This window comes from Mixophyes fleayi, chromosome 12, assembly GCF_038048845.1.
Source record: "Mixophyes fleayi isolate aMixFle1 chromosome 12, aMixFle1.hap1, whole genome shotgun sequence".
NCBI classification, from domain to species: Eukaryota; Metazoa; Chordata; class Amphibia; order Anura; family Limnodynastidae; genus Mixophyes; species Mixophyes fleayi.
Window position 1 is genome coordinate 11,371,789 of NC_134413.1, and position 13,824 is coordinate 11,385,612.

The window sequence follows — 13,824 nt, forward strand, 5'->3', positions numbered from 1 at the left end:
ACTTAAAGCCATATTATTGCTACTTATAGCTCATAGTCCTGGTAATGGTATTTTATCATCATCATATGATGATGATGATGATGATAGTCCTGGTAATGGTATTTCTCCATTAAGATAATTATGTGGACTTCAAAAATCTTAAAGTGAAAGTAAAGTATGTTTATAAATATAAAGATTGAAATTAATAGATTAGTAATGAACCAAGCCAGTATTTTCAATTGTTCATTCTTATGGTAGTAAAGTTTTGTACAAGAGTTTGACTAAATTGATGAATTTTGTAACCTCTTCTTTTTTTTAATAGCATGTGCATTAAAAACAATTTGACAGTCTTTTCTATACATAACAATGTTTCATTGAGCTGTGTCGTAATGCAGCAACGCATATGGACAAATTGTTAGGTAGACATGTAGATAGAAATTACCATGAGTGAAGTCTGAATGTGTGGCAGGCAGGGAACTGGTTCAATTCATTTAAATCATTATTTTTAATAAGGTACAATTATATTCTGAGGCATCCACTATCAGTACTTAAAGTAAAGTTATTTTATTTTCTATAGAATTTTGATATATTTTTAACAGGTAGCAATTCAAAATAAAACCAAAATGAGAATAAATGTTGTTTATAGTAATTATGATTGGCTTTGTGAAAGAGGCACAGAGCACTTTATGGACATTGATGCAAAATTTACATTCTTCAAAAAATATTAAAACATTTTGCCAAACAATGCTATTACTGTGTCAAAGCCAGGTTTTATTTATTATGCCTTTTGACTGCTACTAAATAAAATATGCTTAGCTCACCGAATAATTGATTTGCTAGGTTTAATATAAAAGAAATTCTTGTTTTTCCTCATAAAATCAGAGTATTTGTTTTATCTTTTAATTTAATATTTTAATTTTGCAGAACTTCCTGTTTTTTTGCCATATGCGATATATTTAATTTTTTTTAGATTATTACTACTGAAAAGTGTGCTACATTATGCTTTATTAATTTGAACTATGTGAAAAAATAAATTGAAGATGTTGTATTTTCTCATTTTTAATCACCTAAATATGTTATATGTTTTATTTTTGCTTGGGGAAATTATCAGAGTTGGGTTTTAGAATACCATGATTCTTTAACAGGAAATTATGGTGTCCTAATCTAATGATACATGTGCATAGCATGAAATTGAATCAGGAATACTTTTCTACTATAACATCATAGTATTTTCTCAGTTGAATTTAATGCTTTAAGTATATAATATATTTCTGAATTACAATTTATTTTTATTACTGCCACCAATATTTTACATACAAAGCAGCAAAAAATGTAGTCATTTATTGCTATTTTATTATTTAATTAATTTGTTTTTTAATATCACATATATTTATATTTTTCCTATAAACTATTTGACATTTTTGGCTACTGTTTGATACATTGTTTTTTCTGACTGTTCATTTTTTTCTGTTTTCTCAATAAATCAAATTGCTTTTTAAATAAAATAACTTGGAACCATAAATTAATTTAAAATTATCTTATGATTATTAACCTTTAGTGAATAGGTTTTCCAATCTAATGAGGTTAAAACTTCACATCAAAAAAATTCATGATCATAATTCAAGGGTTATTACATAATCCTATTACTAAGTATGTGCTAACTCCATATAAGTTTTGTACATGAGCATCTATAAATTTTATGTAACAATACCATACATTTATTAAACTAGTTCTGAATATATGATTAAATAATTGTTTATATTATTTCTAAGAAATCCAATATACATATTTAGTAAAAATACTATAACATATTTTGGCAAAAACTACAAACTAACTGCACTCGTATTAAACTAGATCCAAATAAAGCTACACTGATTGAGACAGTCTTCTACAGTGCTTTCAACAATAACAATTATGCTAATGATTTATAGATCTGTTGTTTGATTTGTTCAACAGCATTATTAGGTTGGTCATAAGTAACATTCAAAACAAAATCTGTAAATAATCCTTGGTTCCTCCGCAGTCTGATATTGCTAATATACATAAGCTTTAGAAGACTGTCTCATTTAGTGTAGCTTTATTTTCATCTAGTTTAATATGAACAAAGTCTGTTAATTTTGTCTGTATTGTAACAAGGAGGGGATACCTTGTTCTTTTCTGCTGCTGTGTTAAACTGTATAGCCTGACTTTTGGGCGCAGTGTACCCCATTCAGATATGCCATATTTTGTCCCATTCACCTACCTCAAATGTTAACAAACAGATGGAGATTTGGAGATGAAGTGCCACCTTAATAAATTTCATGTTGTATAATTGAGGATAGAGGGACATGGTGACTAAATATATTTAGCTTTAATTCAAGGCTTACTTAGAGGATAAGGAAAGACACAAGTTTAAAAAAAACACATTTTTAATTTACCAAGCATTTATAAAAATATTACTTTGTTTGCAAATATAATTTAAATTCTCACTGTTCTCTTCCAAAGCCCACTTCATATCATATCAATGTGTTAAAACCTGCTCATACTAAAAATATTTAGTAATAAAGATTAACAAGAGTCTACTGTAACTGGTGGTAGAACTAGATCGTTACTATCTAAAATATTCAAAGAGTGTACAAAAGGGAGACAGGCACTTTTTTTTCCACTGGATGAATCCATACACCAGCATCTATAGTACAATGTATTATGATATTACAATATGGTTTTTTTTTCTTTACCTGAATGTATGTGAATGATGCATTTTCCATAGCTACTGGATCTGACAGTGTTTTCTATTTAAAAACATATAACTGTGTAGAATAAGCCATTTAATACGAAATAGAAATAGGCAATTGATTATCAATTTAATATGAGATTAGAGTTGTACAGTCTGCATTAGTTCATGATTTAAATGTTAAAAAACAAAACAAAACAAGCATAGTATGTGATATAAACATACTATACAACCACAAATATTCTTGCCTAGATTTTCTGTTGAAACTATTTTCCCATGTCCTAGCTAATGATTAACATGTAAACTAATTCAATTAAATGGAAAGAAATAAGGTTGCTGTATTGGTCACTAAATAGCCCAAACTGTACCTCCATTATTCTATATTAGACAATTCCATATCTATTATTTTTATTATGCAGATATGTACTATTATATTGTTAGCTCATTATGTATGTATATATATATATCTATCTATAATATAAATGTCTAGTGGCGTGTGTTAGTCTGTCTGTCTGTGTGTGTGGAAAAAATAAAACCAAACCGCAGCGCCACCTGCTGGGCGGAGTTATACACTGACCTACTAAATTCTTAGTGTGTGTGGAAAAAACAATTCAGAAAGGGCTAAAATTTTGTATACTAAGATGTTTTTAATTTGTTAATTTAATTTGTTAATTGTTAAAAGTGTTTATAAAGATTTTAAAAAAATATATATATTTCTTGAAGGAGAAGTGACAGTTGGGAGTGGTTGGTGGTTGCCGGGGGTGACAGTGGGGAGTGGTTGGTGGTTGAGGCCTGGACTATGGCCCAAATGCATGACAAGAACCTTTTTAACACCTTACGTAGCTTGATTTGACTAGAATGCATGAGTATCATGCACGGGTTAACTTGTGTATATATATATATATATATATATATATATATATATATATATGTGTGTGTGTGTGTGTGTGTGTGTGTGAGTGTTTAAAAATGCAATCAGATTTTGAATAAAGTAACAACTTTTATTAACAAAAAAATATAAGGAACAGTAATAATGACAATCATAAAATTAAAATAATAGAAAAATGTGACCAGAACAAACAAAATAAAAAATAAAATGGAAAGCCAGGAAAAAGTTTGCATGTTCTGTTCATATTCAAGAGCATGTCACACGTCTTCAAGAGCATGTGTTTCATGCTGTATGGACTCTTTGTTGGCTTCGAAATGTCATCACTGCCGTATCCAGGACCTATGTATAAGAAGATAGCAAATATTTAGGGTAACAATGAATGCCATGTACAGTATTAACATATTTCATTTATTTTCCTTAGATGGCATGAGGCTATGTTTAAACTTCCTTGAGCACTGTTTTAAAATTGTCTGTATTTTAGAATATAAAATTAGCAAATTGGCCAAAATGGTTCTATTTTTTGCATCATATACATTGAAATTCAGTCTTTCAGCATTGCTTAATAATATTATTTTTATAAAGGCACAAACTGTACATGTTCCAGAGCACTGGTCCTAAGAATAACATTGCATTTTCACAAAATCTGTAATTATATTTGTGTGATATGTATTTGTATTAAGCATGTCCAGTATAATATCTTGCATAATGAATTTTTTTTAAAATGGTTCAGTAAACTGTTTTTTGGTCATTTACACTTGGAAGTAAAGGCAGCAACAGGTGCCAAGTAATTTGGTGCTTATGTTGGAGAAAAATTAAAATTCACAATAATATAGTATCTGAAGTTGCACATACATAGATATAGATTGTGCAACATTTTTTTCAGCAAATGCATATAGTGCCATAATGCAACATGCAAAATTATTGTTATGATATACGCTATAGGTTATATAGAATATTCACCTACCAGCTTGGAGCCACTGCTGCTCTTGTGCCTGCCTAATGCTCCTACTGGTCTCCTCTTCCAGCTGAGCCTTCTCCTCCCGGCTTATTCCTATTCTTGGGCTGGAATCTTTTCTTTGCCTCATCCTCTTGTTCAGCTGCCTGTACTGCCAACTATTCTGTATAACATAATATATGCGCATATTATTCCTGTATATGTTGTATAAGTGCAATAAGTAGGTAAATAATTTGGGCATTTGTCTTATATTCACCTTTTCATTAACCGCAAATAAATTGTCATCTATTGATTGCTGCGTGTATGAAAATATCTGTACAGTAATGGACAAGTTAAAAATGTATTAATAAATCACGTGCAAGGAAAACAATATATATATATATATATATATATATATATATATATATATATATATATAACCGTATATACTCGAGTATAAGCCGACCCGAAAATAAGCCGAGGACCATAGAAAACTGGGGAAACTTATTGACTGGAGTATAAGCCGAGGGGAGGCTTTTTCAGCATAAAAAATTTGCTGAAAAACTTGGCTTATACACTATATACGGTATATATATATGTATTATTGTTATTATTATTAATTTTTATTTATAAGGCGCCACTCAGTGTCCGTAGTGCCGTACAGGGACAAACAAGTACAATGCAAGGTGGGACAGCATGGTACAGTAAACAATAAGCACAGTAACTCAGTAAGCTCAAAGCACAGCTAGAGAGAGGGGGGAGGGAAGACCAGCAGGCGCCGGAGCCCAAGAGGGAGGGCGTGGATGACAGGGAGACCCCCAGAGGGGTGGGGGGAAAGGTAGGTGGGGGCAAAGGTATATATATATATATACATATATATATATATATATATATATATATATATTGTGTATATATATATATATATATATATATATATATTTATATATATATATGTGTATATATATATATATATATTTATATATATATGTGTGTATATATATATATATATATATATATATATATATAATATATATGTTATTTATCAAATAACATTACACAGTAACCAATCATGTGTTCCAGATAAAATATTAAAACATAACTGAGGACCAGAAATGATCACAGTAGCTACTGAAGCTTGGACCTCTCTTGTTGTTTTACGCCTAATCTTGCATATGATGCGTGCCTACCACCACACCCTACAACACCATTTCCTTCTGACCTGTCTTGTGGATTTCTCTATGTGAAGATGCTAAAATATCTTCCTCCTTGCCATGCTATATACCTTTTGCTTTAATTTGCTACATGGATAGTCATATATAGGCTGGTGAAGGTATCTGTAATCCACCATTATGTTTGGATGTGTCCATTGCAAAGCTTTGCAAAGCGCGTAAACATAGTTAGAAAACATACATACTGCAGGTGTTCTGCATAGATGCAGATGCTTGTGTCCGTCTGATGATGCAATCCCTGTGATGCAAACCATCCAATCAGTTTCTTAGATTGTTTGAAATACTCTAGTAAGTAGCTGTCAGTAAAGATGAGAGCAACAAATATTAGCAAGGAGGAGCTTGTAAGATACGTTGATGATATATATACCCACTGGGACTGGAAATGCATTAATGAAAGACCTGAAATATTTTTATATTTCTTTGGCACTTCCACAGTAAACTCTGTTTACAAATAATATCAGTAAAGTTTAATTATATGTAGCTCCAAACTTTATGTTTTATATACTGGCTTTGCAGAGTATTAGGTCCAAATGTTATTGTTTTACTTATAAGTGTATTAACTGCTGATACATTTTATCTTTGCGTATACTTCAGACACAGTTTTCCTTTTTTTCTTTAGATATATATTTAATAATTTAACGCGTTCAAAAATAATTTTTATTTGATTTTGCCCTAGGAGGGTGCACACATTGTTTGGGCCAAATCCCCCAGGGAATTCTGTCCTGTGCTGAGATTAGATTTAGACAGCCCATAAAGTGGTGGGAAAACTATAAAATCAAGTTTACTTAGTGTCGTTACATTCCACACATGCCTAGTGAATTAATTAACTCATCATATTTGTTGGACACGCGCAGTGGACAACCACGTTTGGTCCCAAATGAAAGCACTCATAGGGCTAGTCCTTGATTTCACTTTCCACAAAAAAACCTCTCAGTAATACTACAAGTGGACAGGCCCTGGATCTATGAGAACCCTAATAAGCATTTGAGATCCCTCTAGATTGATACTTTCATTTGTTTTCTGTAGCACCTCTCCCAACTATTTCACTGCCTCATTGTAAAAGCTTCAGTATACCTTATTTGGTTTATTGACACTTTATGTCTTTACGTCTTTCAGGAGTGGTTTCAGGTATAATGTTATTTGTCTTGTGCAATGTAATGTAAACTAAAAAAATGTATCTTGTCCTGTGAAGGTAAATTAAAAATTAAATATTATTTTCCACCCAGATCATATAAAAATAAGATTTAAGTAAAAAAAAAAAAAAATTGCAATTAAGTCTATACTATATATCACACTTAGTGATATCATATAAGAGACAATCTGCTTTTCAACAAGGAGTTGATTGAGGAAAATACTTAAATTAATTACATTTATCTTCCAAACATACAGTCAATACAAGTCTCTTTTCTTGTCAGTACAACTTTAGTGACAGAGTTAAATAAAATATGAATTGTCATAGTTAGGGATTAAAATATCTGAAGTATTAATCGTGTGTAATTTCTGAGCTTACTATGGTCTGTAAGAAAGAAGTTAATTTGATATAACTGACCTTCTTCCTTACAACAGACACCCTGCCGGGCAGATGTCCTTTGGAAAGAAATGGTTTTCACACCTGAGTAAGCTGTCTCCCAAGACACAAAATCCAATCTGATAACCGTCTAGTTCAAAGTTATTTTGTAAAATCAGAGAATATGGGCATCTGAAGGTGGTAAATTTGTTAATTACCAAAATAATCTGATTCAATGAAATCCATATGCTGGTTAGACAAAGAGGCTCCAGAAAACTTCAAACGACAATTGCCTATGCATTTCTATAGAAAATATAAACTTCAAAACACACTTCTTCATATTGTATATTTTTCTTTGTGTCAATTTGAACTGATTATAACTGTATTATAAAAATGTATAATTATGTTAATTACGAATAATGTACCCTCAGAAAATGAGACAAAATAATGTCAAAATGATAATATATAATATCATATTTCATACACAAATGTGCAATAAGATATCTTATTGAATGGAGAATTCAATATGAGGTGTCAGAGAAAAGCTATGTTAGGCATAAGAATTTTGCACTACCTCTAAACAGACTATTATTCCCACTCAGGGGGGGATCTCCTCCATATATAAGCATATACATTGTCCTTCTGAGGGACCTTCTAGTGGAACATGTTTATAAAACCCCAGGAGGTCATTGAAAACTGCAAGTATGGGGAATCAATAGAATTAAGGACTGTCCACTTCATTCTGATTTATGCCAGGCATACAGACTACATGAACTATGTAAGTGTTATATTTCTGTAATTTTATATATTATTATTTTGCATTCAATAGTATGTCATTTTATTATGTTTTTATTATATACAAAGTCATGTATCTTTTTATATTAAATCTAAAATGTAATAAGTTTGTGCTTAATAATATTTTAAGGAATCCATAAGCCTTTCATGAAGAGAAGTACTCCCATGAAGATGCTAACTTTTTGAGTACTTAAATGTGTTAAATCATTGGATGCTGGTATGTAATTGTTAATGTGTTTTGCTAACAAGGTGCATAGTGTGTGTCAGCGGGTAAGTTTGTGTAGCAGAGTTTTTATTCTATTGCCCTAATACAATAGGTGGTGGTGGCGATTAGGTTGCATGGATGTGAGATGTGCTTTGGAGTGTTATTCAGCTAAATCTTTAACCCAGGGTTTCCCAAACCCAGTCCTCAGGGCTCCCCAACAGTGCAGGTTTTCTGGATCACATGTGACATAATTAGGACCACCTGTGGATCTGTTACAATGTATCAGTCAGTAATGAATACACCTGTGCTCCAGCAAGGAGATATGGAAAACCTGCACTGTTGGGGAGCCCTGAGGACTGGGATTGGGAAACCCTCACACCTTTAACCTGTGTGATAGAGGAGCGCTAGATTGAGTGCTTAAATCCTGTTTAGCCCCTTGCAATCACATCAAAATAATAGATCCAGGGGCACATTGGTGACAAAGAGAATAAACACAACCTTTATGCTTTTCTTATTAACAACAGTTTCCAGACTTCATTTTCAGTCCTTGGCTATGCTAAAACTTCTCTCCATGGCAACAATATATTCATACAGAAGTCTCATTTTCAGTCTGTTAGCATTTCTCTCTGAATTTTTAATTCAAGCTGATTATTAAAAATGTGTCCTGAGTAATAACAAAGTAGCAGATTTGTGTGTGTTCTGTTGTGGAGTCAATGGCTTTTAATGTTACTAGGTGGGATCAAAGTAACTAATTCTATTAAGACTAGTCAAATTATTATTATTGTTGTTGTTGTTGTTAATGTATAGAAGGTCTTTGTTCCTCTTAAGAAAGAGTGGAATTTGGGAGCAAACAAACCTCTTTAAGCACTGCAAAAGCTGTGGTGTAAGTATCAGCTTAATGACCAGATACAACAAATTACTTTCATCTCCTTCCTCTTACCTGTTATGAATTGGTTGCACAAACAAAAGCTTTAAAAATAAAAAAGTGTCACCAGTATGCAACTAGACATTCCTGCTATCATCAGTTTACTAATAATGCTTACAGAAATGAACACCCAAAACCTAGTCCCCAGTTGCTGTAATAATTTAACCCACAGTCCACTGTATCCACAACAGCACAAAGAGCCAAGATCCAGTAAAGACCAAAATCTCTCGGCACAGGGATGGCTATGATGGTGGGGTTGAAGGGAGTTGTAGCCACATCTGCCCATTCACAGCCGCATCTCAGCCTATCGGTGGTAACACACGTCCTAGCTTGCACATGCAGCACAGACTTTTCCCAATTCTGTAGAGGGGAAGGGGGGCCTTGGGAGGGTTGGGGTAGAACATGTCCACACGCAGGTGTGAGGAAGCTTTTGGTGGCCCAGTCTCTTCCATGAACCACATTAGGCATATATATGATGAATAGCATGTTTAAAAAGTAATTGTTACTGTCAGAGACATTTTACAATACAATGTTACAATTAAAACATAATTCACTAGAATGTGCTGTAATGCACAGGGTGAATATGGTTATGATTCCACTGAGTTTGGGTAGTAGACAAACCTAAATATTGACACCTTGGGAAATAAGTCTATTCATATTAGATTATTGTAATTAACAATGCAGGAAATTGTCAAGTCTGTATAAGTCACCACAAATGTGCTAATGATTATTTTGCTGTGTATACTGGATTTAAGTTGAAACAAGCTGTTGAGTAATTTAGTTAATTTACACTGTTATGTACACACACACACATTCACTTCCTTCTTTTACCATTTTGCAAGGTACTATTATAAAGATATATTAGATGAACAGATGCTCCTTCTCTTTGAAAAGTTGCTAATCAGTACATTCTATAATGGGAAACTACTAAAAATAGGCAACATTTTCAAAACTGTTTCACAATTTATTCCCCTCATTCTACATTTGGCGCCAACGTGTTTGAAAACAGAATTTAGCCTTAAGTGCTCCAAGTCTTACTCAGGGACAGGCTGGGCTTTGGGCCAGGGGAATATCTGCCCCTCAGGGGCAAACTTGGGCTGGGTCACTGGGCCATCTGCTTTTTGTTTCCTTTAAAATGTCCCTAATAGGCTGCTGAGTCGAGTCTTACCCTCAGGCTAAAATTTATCAGCCCTCTCCTAATCCTACTCCAGTCACAGCAGAATGAATAGTCATACCAGCTGTGCTCATAGACTATAAATTCTGTGAAATCGAAATCTACAAATACAGTACAGAATGGAATTCTGTGGAATGACAAATCAATGCGGAACTTGGAAATCGCACTGCTCGGAACGTCTTATCTCTGCAAAATGGTCTGTTTGGTATCAAAGCTTAATTTGTGTCAAACATCCCATAATTTTACTCATTTGCCATTGGTACCTTGCAAAAAATAACAGCCCTTCCCAAAAACTGAAAATTTCTTTTTTTTTTTATCTTTAGCAAAATTATGTGTCGATCTCTGAGCTCTTGTAAGGCAACATATAGGCTTTGTGGAAGGACACAAAATTGGATGGGGTTAGAAATTAACAAAATTTTCACAACTGTTCCGCAGAATATTTGCCTCATGCCACATTTCTGTATGGAATTTTGTATGTTTCTTTGGTGAAATATGGCATTAATTATTACATACGGAAAACCACCTGACCACATCACAGGGCAGAATGAATTGACACCCCAGCACTATTTATAGACTGTAAATTCATCATAATACAAAATGCAGATCTAGACATACAGTGCTGTGTGGTATTCCGCTTAAAGACAAACATAAGATTGAACTTACACCTCTGCGAAACGCATTGTGTTTATATATTTGTATATATATATATATATATATATAAATGCTTAGTGGCGTCTGTCTGTGTGTGCGTGAAAAAAAAAAAAACAAGTTGCAGCGCCACCTGCTGGGCAGAGTTATACACTGACCTACTAAATTCTTAGTGTGTGTGGGGGAAAAAATTCAAAAAGTGTTGAAATTTGGTAGGGCTCAAACTCATTTTCGTGAGGTAATTTTACCTCATGAACACACATGTGTAGAGGCGTGCGTTAGTGTGTGTGTGTGTGTGTGTGTGTGTGTGTGTGTGTGTGTGTGTGTAAAAAACTATTTTTTCAGAAAGGGCTCATCCAATTGACCTTAGATTTGGTATACTGACATTATTTAACAAAAAAATTAGAATAGTCAAGTCAGTTAACTTCCATCATCCCCCCTTCCCCCGTGGGAGGGTTAGTAAAGGCTAAATTTACGAGTTGAGGGGTCAAACTCATTTTCGTGAGGTAATTTTACCTCATGAACACACATTAAAAAGGCCGCTTGCGTCGGGAAGTAACGCTCTTCCCCTGAGGAGGCCTGGGCTAGGCCCAAATGCATGACAAGAACCTTTTTAAGACCTTAAGTAGCTTGATTTGACTGGAATGCATGAGTATCATGCACGGGTTAACTTGTATATATATATATATATATATATATATATATATATATATATATTTATTTGAAAACCCAGAAAGCCCAGATAAGCATCTTAAAAAATAATTTGACAATTGTTCTTTTTTTTTAAATGACCATATTGGAAAGTACAATGGCCTCAGCCTATACTGGATTTCCATTGTCAGCGTGTGTTCAAAACCTGAACCTTCGCCTCTTTTAGTTCCACTATTGATGAGCGCAATAAACAACCAGCAACACAGATCAATAATGCTGCAAAACAGTTACTTGTTTTTAAAAGATAAATACAATCAAACAACAAGTGCAACAAGGTATCCATTTATCTTTTAAAAGACGCCTGCAATTACACTGCAAGTCATTCAATTATCTTTAAGAAATGCCTACAATTACACTGGAAAACAGAGTGTTTATTTAGATTTTAGTGAAAAGAGATGTATAGAACCAGGCAGCAAAACACCAGGCAATGTCCATGGCTGGGAGAGAGGATGTTACAAAACTGGGTACTACCAGACTGAGGACATTTTATTCATCACCCGTTTCTTACAGTTTAATGTACTTTTTAATACTTGGCCCAGTCTAAGTATATACACCTGAGCCTCAGTGTATTATGTGTATTATTATTTGATGTTATCAGATACACTTTGGCCTTGCTATTACCTGCATTGAGACCACAATAGAGCAAAAGCTATCTCCAGCAACACTATATCCAAAATGAGAAAATATTCACTATGAAACCAAAAATGCAATTTACATTCCGTGAAATTATTCACTGCACACATGAACAGCACACATAAATGAACACCACATAAATATATTTGCAGGTTTTTAAATACACAGCTTTGCAATGCAACCTGGTGGCTGAAAATATATTACAATGTCCTGCAACAGCTCCTTTGAAAATTGCATTCATCGGATGTCTTCCATGTCATTTCTATATATTTTACAAATCATATATAACAATGGAATTTTTATATTATAAATGCATCATATAAATGGGTAATTTTTGTTATGTAAGTCAATATTAAATTACGACTCATTTACTATGTTAGAATCACAGATGAGCAAAACCTCAAATCTCGTTTGAATACAGAACTCTTATCTTTCGTCATTTCATATTGGGTCCCAATCAGACCCACTAAAAATTAGTTCCTGCTGCACACATTATGCTTGGGGGCAAATGTATCAAGGTTGCAAGTTTCCGGCGAGTTTGAAAACTGGAGATGTTGCCTATAGCAACCAATCAGATTCTAGACATCATTTATTTAGAACATTCTACAAAATGAAAGCTAGAATCTGATTGGTTGTTATAGGCAACATCTCTTTTCAAACCCGGCAGAATCTCGCAGCTTGATACATTTACCCCATGGTTACATGAGCACTTTCTACTGTGTTCACTGGAAGCGGAACCTATTGTGTATATGATGAGGTATGCCCAAACCACCAACATAAATAAAGGTAATTGTATTTTTTTTATAAACGACAGAAGTGTGCAATTAAATAAATTGGGCGTGATTCATGTTTGGAAGTAAGTCCATTTCTGTGTCACTTTTTTTTTTGGATATGCAAAAACATTTAGTGGTGTTGTGCTAATTTGCTTATTTGCTTCCAGTATATTTAGGGGACGGAAACTTCTTTACTTTGCTAACAGGAACAATATCACAGCTTCAACTGTAAGTGCTCTCCCTTGTGCTATTCGGTCCACCTGCTACTGCCCCTTATCTACATCACGTGTGTGTGTGTGTGTGTGTGTGTGTGTGTGTGTGTGTGTGTGTGTGTGTGTGTGTGTGTGTGTGTGTGTGTGTGTGTGTGTGTGTGTGTGTGTGTGTATATATATATATATATATATATATATATATATATATATATATATATTTAGCAGTAGGGTCACCAGGAGGTGCAAGTAAAGGGATTGCTTGCTGGTGTCATCCTGACAGAAGAAGTGTTATTTATTGTGATGCAAACAATAAATATATTTGATTTAAAACAAGAAATGTTCGTGTTGCTGATATCTGCTGGGTGTTCTTGCAACAGTAGATGACAAAAGTGCCACGAGAAGGGTGCAGTTTTGTTACAATATATATTGGTAGCATTATTATCCAGGTAAATTTCGTGTTGACCGACAAGACTGTACATTAGGGAAAAGAGAGCCCT

The 13,824-nt window shown here is 33.5% G+C and overlaps 1 protein-coding gene across 2 annotated transcripts in view; it reads right to left on the reverse strand.

Annotated features, from left to right (window-relative positions):
- Positions 1-13,824, reverse strand: part of LRFN5 (leucine rich repeat and fibronectin type III domain containing 5) — a 175,425-nt gene that overhangs the window by 13,360 nt on the left and 148,241 nt on the right. The window lies entirely within an intron of this gene.